Genomic DNA, 13,892 nt, shown 5'->3' with positions numbered 1-13,892 from the left:
TGTAAAAACAGCCTTCTTAAATAGTGAACTGGAGGAAGTGATATACATGTCACAACTAGAAGGCTATATTGAAACTAGAAAAGAAAACTTAGTCTGTAAGCTTAAGAAATCTATATATGGACTTAAACAAGCATCTAGACAATGATATATAAAATTTGATTATGTGGTTGCATCTTTTGGTTTTACAGAAAATCTAGTAGATGATGAATGTGTCTATCTTAAAGTTGTTGGAAATCAGTTTGTTTTTCTTATCCTATATGTAGATGGCATTCTCCTTGCTAGCAGTAACATTAAGTTACTGAAAGATACCAAAATATTTCTGTTGAAAAATTTTGATATGAAGGATCTGGGAGAGGCTTCTTATGTATTACGAATTGAGATAAAGAGAGACAGAGCACAAGGTTTATTGGGATTATGTCAACAAGCCTACATTTCAAAAATACTTTAGAGGTTTGATATGGCTACTTGTGCTTATGGGAAGGTTCCAATATCTAAGAGAGATAAATTAAATAAGGATCAATGCCCTAAAACAAGTGTTGAAAAAAGGGAAATGGAGTCTGTACCACATGCTAGATTAGTTGGCAGTCTCATGTATGCACAAGTGTGCACTAGGCCAGATTTATCCTTTGCAGTTGGCATGTTGTCTAGATTTCAATCTGATCCTGGACACAAGCATTGGACTGCTGGAAAAAAGGTATTGAGATACCTACAGAGGACTAAGAGTCACATGCTTGTGTATAAGCGTGTGAAGAAATTTGAACTTGTAGGCTTCACAGACTTAGATTTTGCAGGCAATTATCCTGCATCAATGAAGTCTACTTGTGGCTATGTATATATGTTGGCAGGTAGTGCAGTGGCTTGGAAAACAATGAAACAATCATTGATAGCCACATCCACCATGCAAGCAGAAATTATAGCCATATATGAAGGTGTATGTGAACGCCTATGGATCAGAAACTTTCTTTTGGAAACAAAGATTTTAAGTAATCTTGTTGATGGAAAGCTAAAAGTTTATTGTGATAATGAAGCTGTTGTGTTCTTCAATAAGAATAGCAAAAGGTCCAATAATTTAAATGTCACGCCCCTGATTTTTACACAAATAAAAATCGATATATATAACCCCATAATTATATATGCGTGAACGTTCAGTCATCAATACTAATACCCGGAACATCTTTCCCTTAAAACAAGTACATACTGATGCCCTGAACCAATCCAAGTTAATATACACTCGCTCAACAGAGTTATATATTACATAAGCTTACGAATTAAATTGCCATCACAAAATAAAACGTAAGTACTCCTCAGAGTTCACTACAAAGCGGAAGTCATAACAATGGCAAAGCCAGATCAAATTTGCTTCCTACCAGTTCTGCTGCCAACAAGATACCTCAGCTTCAGCCACGATTTCCCTGACCTGCAAGGTTAACCCCTACACCGTTTGAATAGTGCACCGGGTTGTCACACAACAAACCCGGTAAGCTTTTGCAAGCCCGTATGAGTAACTCAAAATAACTCACACCAAATTACGGGATAAAAGCCCGCACAACTCACGTCAACACGAGGAAAACCTTTCGACTCGAGAATAAGGAAAACATACCATGCTTCCCAAAACAATACTCTTTTCCAAAAAGGAAATCACAAAAGCCACACCATGGCAAAATCATATAAATCATTAACCTAACAATTCAAATATGATTAATCGATCCAACCTGGATAAAACACATTAGCACACCAATCAGTCCAACCTGGACGAAACACATCAGCACACCCTCAATCATACCTATCGTTAACCTAACAAATAGAATATGATTCTTAGTCCAACCTGGACAAAATACGTACCTAGGAGTCATAAGTAACCTACTTAGATCCATGAGGTACCATGGCAGACATACTAGCGCTCTAGCTTATCGTAACCACTCGCCCGGCTAACTGTGTGATTCCTTATTTCTTGCCTTGGTCACTATCAGCGACCTGTCACCATCTGTGACATATGATCTTCAGACCCCATCTGGTCTCAGATCAACCATTAGTCACTATCTGCGACTTGTCACCATCTGTGACATATAGAATATGATTCACAAGTCCTCCCAGGACATTTAAAAGAAAGAATCCCCGAAACTCTCTTTTAAAAACACGTACTCATGAGCATCAGATAGCTCCCTACTAACCCCATGATGTACCAACAACAAATCAGTCCAACCTAGACACACAACACAACAACACAGATTCACCACGAAGCCACCAATACATGAATACATATGTATATATATATATATATATCCCATAATATATATATATATATATATATATATGTACACACATAGTCATTCACTCAGAAATGCCACCAATACATGAATACATATGTATATATATATATCCCATAATATATATATATATATATATGCACACACGTAATCATTCACTCAGAAATGCCATTAATATCATCTATAGTCACAGTTAATTCCATAACTCAAAGACAACATGGTAACTAGACTCATAACACAGATAAATCATTGGTCACCATCTGCAACCTATCACCGTCTGTGACTCTTGGTTTTCATACCCCGTCTGGTCTTAGAACCAACCGTTGGTCACCATCTGCGACCCATGCTTTTCAGACCCCATCTGGTCTCAAGTCAACGTCAAGTAAGTCACACCTGACCTAAAAACGTTACGACCATCTAGTTCCGGCTTTCCCCATCCCTGCTCACCATCTGTGACCCTTGGTACAAGGACCAATACATTTAAAATGAGTCACGCTTGACCCCAAAATGTAACATCAAACTCAATACTTTTCAAACAATAGAAAACATCTTTTTCCACAATATTGTTTATATGAAAAGTCCCATTCAACAATAATATGAACCTATCATGCATATTATTCATCACACATCATCCACAAGAATATATATATTTCACGTAAATATATATATACGTAGTCATTCGCTCAGGAATGCCTACTAATACCAACTATAGTTTGCAGTTAAATAATTAACGCCAAAACGATAATGGTAATTCTGTTCATTAATGAACCTTGTGAGATTACTCACCTCGAAACTCCCGCTGCGTCTTCACACCACTAGACTGCTTACAGAACGTCCTCTGTCAAGCACCTAAGGAAGCACAGCCTTGATTCAGTCAATGAAACACAAGGAATAACATTCGAAAACCCTAAATCGAACCAAAATTCCCAAAGTAACGCCAATCGAGGCAAAACCACATCCGAGACCACCCAATGTCTCCGGAAAACTTCCACGATCGATATATCATATTCACAAGTCAATCGGACGCTCAATTCCTTACGGATCGAATCATCGAACGGTCCGAAACCGTAAAAATCACAACATATTCATACGATCTCCAAAAATTACAAACAATATATCGAAATGCTCGTATCGACGAGTAGATCGAACTCAGGAATAGAAACTATCCCTGAGGTGGCTGGAAACCGCCGGAAAACACCACCACAGTGGCGGCACCGCCGCCGGACCAAAGTCCGAATTTGACAAAACTCCCAACACCAAAGTTCTTCATCTCAACCCCAATTTCAACTCTCATAACTACAACAAAGTCCAAATATGAACCAATCGATCGAATTTTACCTTAGAACAAAACAGCTCGATTGAAACCCTAGAATTTCAATTCCAAAATTCGACCTCCACGAGTTGAATCGATGCAAGCCACCTTGTGGGAAGCATCAACGTCCTCCAAGCTCCAAAAGCCCTCAAGAATCACCAGCAAAGGTGGCCGGAATCTCCGACTCCGATCAAGGCGATTTCATCCCCGAAGCGGCCACTTCCAGTCAATGTAGCTCCCTCCACAGCTCGAATCTCTCTTCAATCCTTCCACAGACCTCAAGAGGGGATTGAGACGAGCAAAACCCACTCTTGAATCGAAGCAAACGGTGGCCGGAGGAGCGAGAACGATGCCGGCGAAGTGGAGACCGCGTGCGGGCTCGGGAGAGGGCTGGGTTTCCGTTTTTGGAAATCTGGCCTTCTTTGCAATTTCCGGAAAATTTCATCCTTTTATACCAAAATGGAAAGTTTTTCCGAAGCCCATAACTTCTTCATACGAACTCCGATTCTCGCGTTCCGCATGTCCACAAACTCGTATTGACGCGCTCTACGACTTTTGTGAAGGAAGTTTTCGGAGAATCCCAACGTATCAAAAGTCAACCTTGAACCCCCCCTAAAGTCACACTTTACGAATAAAAATTATTCCGAAACACTTCCGCTCTGTCCACGAGCCACGAAACCGTCCGATACCCATAATTTAAATTCCTGAAAATCCTCAGAAAATAAATACGAATTTCTGGGGCATCACATAAAAACATATAGACTTGAAGTTCTACAGTGTGAGAAAGAGGGTAAAAGATGCAGAGATTGAAATAACTGCCATTAGCACAGATGCACAGCTTGCAGACCCTTTTACCAAGGCATTACCAGTTTCAGTTTTCAAGAAGCATGTTGAAGAAATGGGAATTGTCTCTAGTTTAGCTTCCTGAGTTCAGAAAGAGCAAAAGTCATAAACATTATGTTTTCAGTTTCTTAGTTTGAAAGTTTCAATTTTATTTCAGTTTGCAGTTCATGTTAGAAGCAATATGTATTCATATTTTGGTCAAAATGAATAAAGCTTGATGTATTTCCAGATATATTGTTTCACAGCTTGATCTTATTTTGAAAATATTTGATTGCTGCTATTTTAGTTTTGTTGATTATCAGGTAGATGGAAATATGCATATATTCAGTAAGAGGCAAACATGCAATCCACTGGTGCTTAAGTAAATAATGTTTGCATTATGATTTTGATATTCAAAATTTTTAGTTGGACTATAATCAAGTGTTTATTGCAGAATGACATACTTTACCACTTGATTTTATCATATCAGTTTTGTAGTTCATGTGAGATGCAGAGGTTATTATTGGTGATTTGGAACAAATATGTTTACATAAGCATGTTTATTTCCAAGTTCTATTTTAGCTGCTGCGTTCTTGACAGAACTGAATGGATCTTGAGAAACCATGTATTTCAGTGCACACTTTGACTATTTTTTGGAATGAGTTTTGGTTAAGTTGTTATGTAGACAATATTGGTCCAAGGGGGAGATTGTAAAATATTATTTGGACCTAATATTATCTACATTAAGTAAATAACAAATTGATTAAGCTTATTACAATAAATAGGAAATATATGAATTATCTACCTAGACACCTAATGAGCTTTGGTATGTCACTCATATGGTTAGGAATCCATTTTGATAAAGATAAATATCTAATTAGTTGATATAATAAATTATACCATCTGTCAAATAACTCATTGGCTACAATCAAGGATTCTTTTATGGGAAGACATATCTACCTTGTATATATAGGTGCTTGAAGTCCCTGTTCATTGTGTGACAAAACATTCAGTCCTGCCCCATAGAGAGGAGTTAAACACACAGTTGAGTATAAGATTTCTTGCGTGTGGCTGCTTGAAGTTTTGGAGCTCGAGTTATTTGTGTTGAATAGCTGTGTTGCTGCTACTGCTTTTGAAGGAATGGCTGTTGTGCATGAAGCAGGTGATGCATCTCCTCTTGTGTATTCTAGTTCATATTGTATCGATCGTTTGGTTGTGTTTATGCATTTTGTGAAACGATCTTCGTTTGCTCATTAAGTTAACATAAAACTGTCGAATACAAGGGGGGACATGGAGCTTAAACCCCTGATTACGATAAGCATCTAGCGGAAATCCCGAAATAATATCAGGAATCTCTATAAAGTACCTGTATTCTAACAAGCACCAACTAGCAAAGAGTGCTCTACTGGCTACTCCATTTGCTTTAACATAGCGGTGACATAACGGAAAGATAACTCGATATGTAACCCGATTACAACGTAGCATAATTACCAATTACACAGCTTTCTTACTATGTTGCTACCGGAGGATAAACCAGACGACACTTAGTTTCATCCTGCCACTAGGAGGCTGCGACCATTTGACCAAACAAAGAATTCACCGCCTACCTAGAGCAAATAAGGCACACAAGGTGCATAGACCGGCACAAAGCCCTTCATGTCCTACCGAAACAAGGCAGAGACTTATTACCAAAACAATAACAAAACAACTAGAAATTAAAGACCACCAGTAAGGCCCAAAAACAAAGGCCCTGCCCAACCACCACTCCCCCTAAGGACCAAGCACTACAGCCTACCGAACCTGCTGCCACCGCGCTCTGCTTACACCACGCTGTCTCCTTGCACCACCAAGCTGCCACGCCATATCGAAGACCACCCCAAAACCCGGCTGACGCCGAGACGGCAACCCAAAGCGAGTCAGACTCTCTCCAGCCTCATCTCTACCATGAGATCGAAGTCTCAGCCACTGCACAGATCCCAGTTGCCGGCAAGCCCCACCCCAGCGCTGCTTCACATCTATCCTTGTCCCCGATCCCAAAAGAATAGATCTAGATCGATCAGCCCCCTCCGAAATTGAGTCACCATTCTCCAACCCCAGACCAAACAGCTGCCATAGACCTACGCTGCTAGCCCAAACCATCATCCTTTCCTAGACCGGAGGCCAATGGCAGGAGTGCCAGCGACATTCGGCTGGGAGAGATCGCACGATGCACTACTCTATTTCTTCTTTCTCCGTGCATGAGGCGCGTTCTAGGCTTTCTGTGTATTCAGCTAATCAAATTCATTTTGAAGGTAGATAGAGTTATTTTAACTTACTGTCTCCCTAATTTATGCCATTTTTTTTGTTTGTAATTCAAAGAGGAAATAATTAAGCATGCAATTTTTGAAAAATTCCCAGGATGACAAATAGAAAATTGATATTGAAAGACTCTCGAGACTCCCAAATGGACAGGAAGATACTCCAAGGAGGTAAAAGATGCAACGGGATCAAAGGGTGTCAAGGTTCGCCTTTTTATCTGTCTCTTCGACTCATTTCTCTATAATGTTCTATTTCTTGGAGTTTTGTGCAAAGATGATCATGGAGATATGGTATATGGTGTAACTAGGCCACATGCAACCTCCATTACATATGAAACTTCATCATCTCAATGAGTGAATCCTTAACTTTTTGTTTCAAATTGGTTTCAAGATTCAAACTTTCAATTTATTATCTCTGAAAAAAAAAAAAAATCAAGTTTGAATGCGACAAAGTTGGTAGGTTTTTACCTTGAACCGAGTGTTCTGGCAGGATTTCTGTTTCGTAAAGAAACATAAACGAACAGATTTTGCATGCATTAAAGTTTGTCACGATAGGCGTGTGAGTTGAGACTACCTCGCTTTCATAAAAGTTGGTGAATTTTTATCTCGATTTGAGTGTTTTGCAGGATTTCGTCTCATAAAGAAACATAAACGGACAGATATTGCATGCATTAAAGTCAGCTTCGTTTAGCCGAAAACATCATGCTTCACATGTTAATTAAGTGCATCCGACCTGGCTTCTCTACTATGCTGAGTTGTTGACCATGATAATGATGTAATGGTTTATTTTGATTGTTGTTGTGTTTTGATTATTTATCTGTCTGGTAGCTTTTTTTTATTTTATGTACGAGGTTTTATGTCGCTAAATTTTTCTCGTGGAACATTATAATAAGTTCACTCATATGTTTTCTTTATTTATCTTTATTAAAAATAATATATTAAATAAGAAATAAAATATTACTAATAGTTCGTATGAGAATACACTTAAAACCATAGGATAAAAATCAAAGAAATAGTATTTATGACTAAAAAGTATTCTAGTAAGAGATTGAGTAAAATTAATTATATCAGTTTCAATTAGATCAAATCTAAAGATTTATTTTAGTTCACATCACAAAATGTAATTGCAAAGCGTAATCGTAATGTGTAATGGCAAACTCGAAACTATAATTATCCTAGTGATAAACAATGACACACTGCCAAGACCTACACACCTCTCAAGATCAAACGCGCGCTGCCATGATCTCACTGTCTTTCTGTAAATTAATTAATTAAAGACACGCTGCCATGACATAAGCATGCGCACGCAAGGGGCAGCTCAATAAAAGTGGAGGCCGAAAGTGAGGGCAGAAGAATCACGGCCCTATTCAGAAGCAAACCCTCCTTTAATAGAGAAAGAACTCCCTAAACAACGCTAGACCAAAACTTAAAAATCAACACATTGTCCGAATTGATCAATTTTCTTTATTCGTCTTTATTAAAAACAATATCTTAAATAAAAGAGCAAAATATTACTAATAGTTCATATGAGAATGAACTTAAAACTATGCGATGAAAATGAAAGTAATCTTTGGTCTTTATGAATAGAGGCACTGTTTTGATAGTCAATTGTGCTAGGAGTTATCATACATCTTCAAATTGCAAGAACAACATATTGTAGCATGGGAACCTTATTCAACCAATTAACCTCGGTCTCTTAGGTCATAATCAAATAAAAATACTCAAGAGGTGGTGATCATTTGCTCTTCTACTTAGATTTCATCTTATTTTCTCGTGAAACTATATATTATTTGCATTTTAAATTCACACTTCAACTTTTTAATATTTTTATACTTATTGGTGTATCGGATAGATTTATAGCATTCTCTCGTAAATGCTTAATCACATAAAATATTTGAGTCTCACTCATTAAGTATGACTGAATAAGAGAACATGTTGCATCCATTCTATTATTGTATCGGAAAATAAAATAACATGAACCCTATATTACGATTGAGCCTACGTATTTGCAAGATGACGTACTTGACTATTTTATCAAGACTCATATACCACTATGCAAAGATACTTGGAGAACCAAGAGAGTAAACTCAAGATCTCAAGTTACTCAACACTGCAATGCATAATAAGCTACTTCTTATGTATGTAGAAAGACGTTCTAAAGAGGACATGTAATTTTTTTTTTTTGGAATCAAATCAACGATTTCTCATTATAGTCTCAAGCTAGAGCAGTACATTACATATCTTTTCATTGCCTTGAATACAGAGGGCAAATAAGAAAACGTGGTGTGTGTGTGTGTATATATATATATATATCTAGTACCACTCATTAACGAACACCCATGCTCACTTATTAAAAACAAGCCTATAAACTATGAAACAAAAACATAGAAAATAGGCAAAGTTCAAAGAAAAAAACTAAACTCTAAATTTTCTCCTTGCCCTTGACACTAGGGTTAGGAGGTTTTGTCAAAAAAGCCAAGCAAGCTTCCTATGCAGCAGCACCGTTTTTTGGCATCGGTGGATTTTTATTTTTTGATCCCAAAGGTCTGCCTCATTTCTTTTTTATCCCAGAACTGCAGACCTCAGATTTTGGAACAAGGATGCTACCCGGAGCATCAATCAATCCAAGGGATTTAGCATTGAATTCAGAACTAAACTCCGACATTTTCAGTTTCTTGGAGGGAGCATTAGTGCACCCCGAGGAGGAAAACAACTCAGGCAAGAGTACCTTTAGCTTTGTTGGGGAGCGATAGTCCGAAGGCTGCCAATCACGCTTAGCCGACGTACCATTGTTGTGATGCCCCGAAAATTCGTATTTATTTTCCGAGGATTTTCCGGAATCTAAATTATGGTTATTGGATGGTTTCGTGGCTCGTGGATGGAGCGGAATTGTTTTGGGTGAATAAATATTCGAAAAGTGTGGATTTAGGGGGGAGGGGGGGGGGGGGGGGGGGTTCATGGTTGACTTTTGATATGTTGAGATTCTCTGAAAACTTCCTTCACGAAAGTTGCAGAGCGCGTTGATACGAGTTCATGGACATGAGGTATGAGTCAGTCGGAGTTCGTATGAGAAAGCTATGACTTCCAGAAAGAGTTTTTGTTTTAGTATAAATAGAGAAAATCTGAAATTATCTTCATAATTCCATTTTCCTTTTCCGGAAACTTACCTTCTCTCTCTCTTCTCTCTCGGCTGCACCTTCAGTATCGAAGAAACCTGACTGACCCGACCCGACTTTTCTGGCGGTCTCCGGCAGTGAAACTCTCCAGATCAGCTCGTCCCCACCGTGCGATCCTCCCTCTGGCATCCTTTAGCGGCGATTCACAGCAGTGACAGCGCTAGAAGGCGGCAAAGATTCATGTATTCAAACCCGATCAGTTCTCCGATCTCCGATGTCGGCGAAGCTTCAAATCAGGCTTGGGGAGCTCGCAGCAGCCTCCTGGATCGATCTGTGGTGGTTGTTTGGATCGATTCACGTGAAACTTGGTTCAACTCGGATTGAGTAATCCACGGCTTGCGAGGTAGTTTTCGACCCTTTACGCTTCGATTTTGACTTCGTGCTAGTTAAGAAAATGGTTAAACATGTTGAGATGAACATCTTTGATGTTTGAAGTTTTGTGAAATATTGAGTTTTGGTTGGCGGCGGTGCACCACTGCCTGTGACTGCGTTCTGGCAGCGTTCCAGCCATGTAAGGGACTGTTTCTAATATTATATATCTTCTACAAGTCGATATGAGAGTTTCGATATATAATATGCAATTTTTGGAGTTTGTATGAAATTGTTATGATTTTTACTGTTTCATACCGGTTGATTTATTCGATCCGTGAGGATTCGAGCGTCCAATCGACTTGTGGTTTGGACATATCGATCATGGAAGTATTCTGAAGACTTTGGGAGGTCTCGGATGTGGTTTCGCCATGATTGGTGACACTTTGGGGATTTTAGTTCAAAATAGGGGTTTCGAACTTAAATCGTTTGTGAATTGTTACTAAGTTGAAACCGTATGTGATTAGGTACTTGACGAAGTATTTTTGGACTGTTATTTTGTGGATTGACTGCTTTGTTCTATATTGAAGACGCAGCGGGAGTTTCGAGGTGAATAATCTCACAAGATTCATTTACGAATGGAAATACCTTTATCGTTTTGAGAGTTATTATTTAACTGCAAACTATAGTTGATATTAGTAGGCATTCATGAGCGGATGACTACGTGTGTATATATATATATATATATTTATGTGCAATATATATGTAGTTGGGGGTTTTGTTGATTTATGAAAACAATATGCAAGAATGATGCTTTTTATTGTTTTGGGTTGTGGCTTTTCAGAAAACAAATGATTGTGGAATTGTTGATTCGATTTGTTTTGAAAAGCATTGAGATTTGTGTATGAAAAAAATATGCATGAATGATGCTTTTATTGTTTTGTGTTATTGCTTTTTGGAAAACAATGATTATGGAAATGTTGACTTCGATTGTTTTGAAAAGCGTTGCGATTTGTGTAACATTTTGAGTCCTGTGCGACTTCTTTAAATGTTTTGCTCCAAGGGATTGTGCGGCCCGAGGAACGAAGGTCTTTAACCTTGGGCAGAATATCAAGCAATCACGTCTTTTGCCAGACGAGTGGTTACGAATTCAGTTAGAGCTCTAGTCTATCTGCCACATTTGTGATTCATGGGGTAACGGTGCAAGGTTATATCTAACTCATGAGATTACGTGTTTTTAGGGAACAAGACGTGAGTTGCTTCCTTATGAACGGTTTTTAAGGGGGACAAGGTGCAAGTTGTTTTCCTTTATAACGATTTGATAGAAATCAAGGTGTGAGTTGCTTTCTATGGTATGATTATGGTACAATTGATAGAAATCAAGGAGTGAGTTGCTCTCTATGTTATGATTGATAGAAATCAAGGTGTGAGTTGTTTTCTATGGTACGATTATGGTACAATTGATAGAAATCAAGAAGTGAGTTACTTTCTATGTTATGATTGATAGAAACCAAGGAGTGTGTTGCTTTCTATGTTTCGTTTTAAAAGAAACCAAGGTGTAAGTTGCTTTCTTTTATTTAGATTTGAAAGGAAATTAAAGTGTGAATTATTCTCCTTTATTTCGTGTTTTAAGGAATCAAAGCATAAGTTGTTTTCCTTATTTCTGGTGTGAGTTGTGTTAACTGTTTTGAGTTACTCGTACGGGCTTGCAGAAGCTTACTGCATTTGTTGTATGGCAACCGGTGCACCATTCAAACGGTGTAGGGGTTGATCCTGTAGGGTAGGATAATCGGGGCTGAAGCTGAGTTAGCATACTTGCAGCTTAATGGTAGGAAACAAATTTTGTGACTTTACCGTTATTTGGACTTCCTTTGTAGTAAGCTCTGAGGAGCATTTACGTTTTATCTTGTTGTTGACAATTTAAATCGTAAGCTTTTGTAATATATGACTCTGTGGGCTGGTCAATATTCACATGGTAGGTTCAGGGCATCAATATGTGTGTAGTTTTAAGGGAAAAAGTTTCCAGGAATTTGATATTGATGACTAAACGATCACGCATGTATAATTATGAGATTGTATATCGATTTTTATTGTGTTAAAAATCAGGATCGTGACAGTTTGGTATCAGAGCGTAAGGTACATATTTGGTGACAATCAATACTCCTCGAGTGATGGCCCGTCTGCAGCGGATCCCCATCAGATGTTCTTCGGTATTGATATAGTCATTGGGTATGTGGTGAGCGTTAGGATGTGAGTCGTCATGGTAATGGCTGCTCAGGGGATGAAGTGTGGGAGCTAGATGTAGCTTCTCTGAGTTAAAGACTTTTGAGGAATGATGACCTTTAGTTTTAACTCGAGATTGACGTAGGGGATGGAATTATATCATTTGACATGGTGTTAAGGTTGATTGAGTCATAGCGTTGACTTATACTTGTGTTTGAGAGTTATACAGGTATTAACCACATGTTGTTATGCTCCTTAGGTGATGGATTCTCAAGGAGGCAGAGCTAGGGGTCGAGGTAGACCCAGAGGCAGGGATAGAGCCCGAGGTAGGGGCAGGATTTCTCCTCCTATTGAGGAGATGTTCGAGAATGATGTTGAGGCATCGAATGTTGAGTTGCCTATTCCACCTGTTGTGGAGGTTGCGAATATTGTAGATCCCACTTGTTTGTCGCAGTTGGCAAAGGAGATTTTGAGGTTGGGAGGAGTCCCATTCTAGGGAGGTACGGATCACATTTTGGTAGATCAATGGATCGAGAACATGAAGACCTACTTCGAGATGGTTGTCTGCGACGACATTGAGAAGAGAAAGATTTCCACATTTATGCTCCAAGGCAATGCACAGGTGTGGTGGAATGGCACACAGCGAGTGATGGATGTGTCCACCATGACCTGGGATGATTTTGTGGAACTGTTCAAGAAGAAGTACTTTCCGCCTTCAGTGAAGGAGCAGTTGGAAAGGGAATTCATCTTATTAGTTTAAGGGACTATGAGTGTGAGGGATTATGAGGCGAAGTTCTCAAGGCTATATAGGTTTATGAGACAGATGGATACTGAGAGTCTGGCCATGAAGTTTTAGTGGGGACTGAATGCTTCAATCCGGAGCGATGTCGCTGTTCTGGAACTGAAGATGATGGAGCTCATTTTAGAGTAGGCAATGGCCATTGAGCAGGATAACCTGACTTTCCAGGAGCAGGAGTCGACTGAGAGGGACTCCCAAAGGAAGGGAAAGGCAACTGCTGAGAGCAGTGAAGGGACAGATGATTGGGGTGGGTTCTGGAAGAGGCGCAGAACTCATCAGCAGGCGCTAGCTAGGGAAGCGGCTGCACCTGCTAGGGTTGCACCTGTTGGGTAGGGAGCACCTCTGAGATGTTACAACTGTAAGGAGATTGGCCATACCACTAACGCTTGCTCAAAACAGAAGAACTTGGCGTGTTTTACTTGTGGCCAGAAGGGGCATTTTTCTAGGGATTGTACCCAGCAGCAGGGTAGGGGACAAGGGAATCAACAGGGGCACCAGCCTTTGGGGCATGTCTGAGTGGATGCTAATTTTAGCAAAGTGTTGGGAATGGAGTTGTCTTATCAGCCTTAACACTTTTCTTACTAAGGCGAAGTGTGATAGTGGAGAACCTAATTCCTTTTTGTGCTGTGACAGGCTTTGTCTGATGTCTATAGTTAGACTTCTGCATGTGGCTTCCTTTTGTAAAGT

Source organism: Rosa chinensis, chromosome 1, assembly GCF_002994745.2.
Source record: "Rosa chinensis cultivar Old Blush chromosome 1, RchiOBHm-V2, whole genome shotgun sequence".
Classification (NCBI taxonomy): domain Eukaryota; kingdom Viridiplantae; phylum Streptophyta; class Magnoliopsida; order Rosales; family Rosaceae; genus Rosa; species Rosa chinensis.
The sequence above is the reverse complement of the archived record's forward strand: the minus strand, read 5'-3'. Positions refer to the sequence as shown.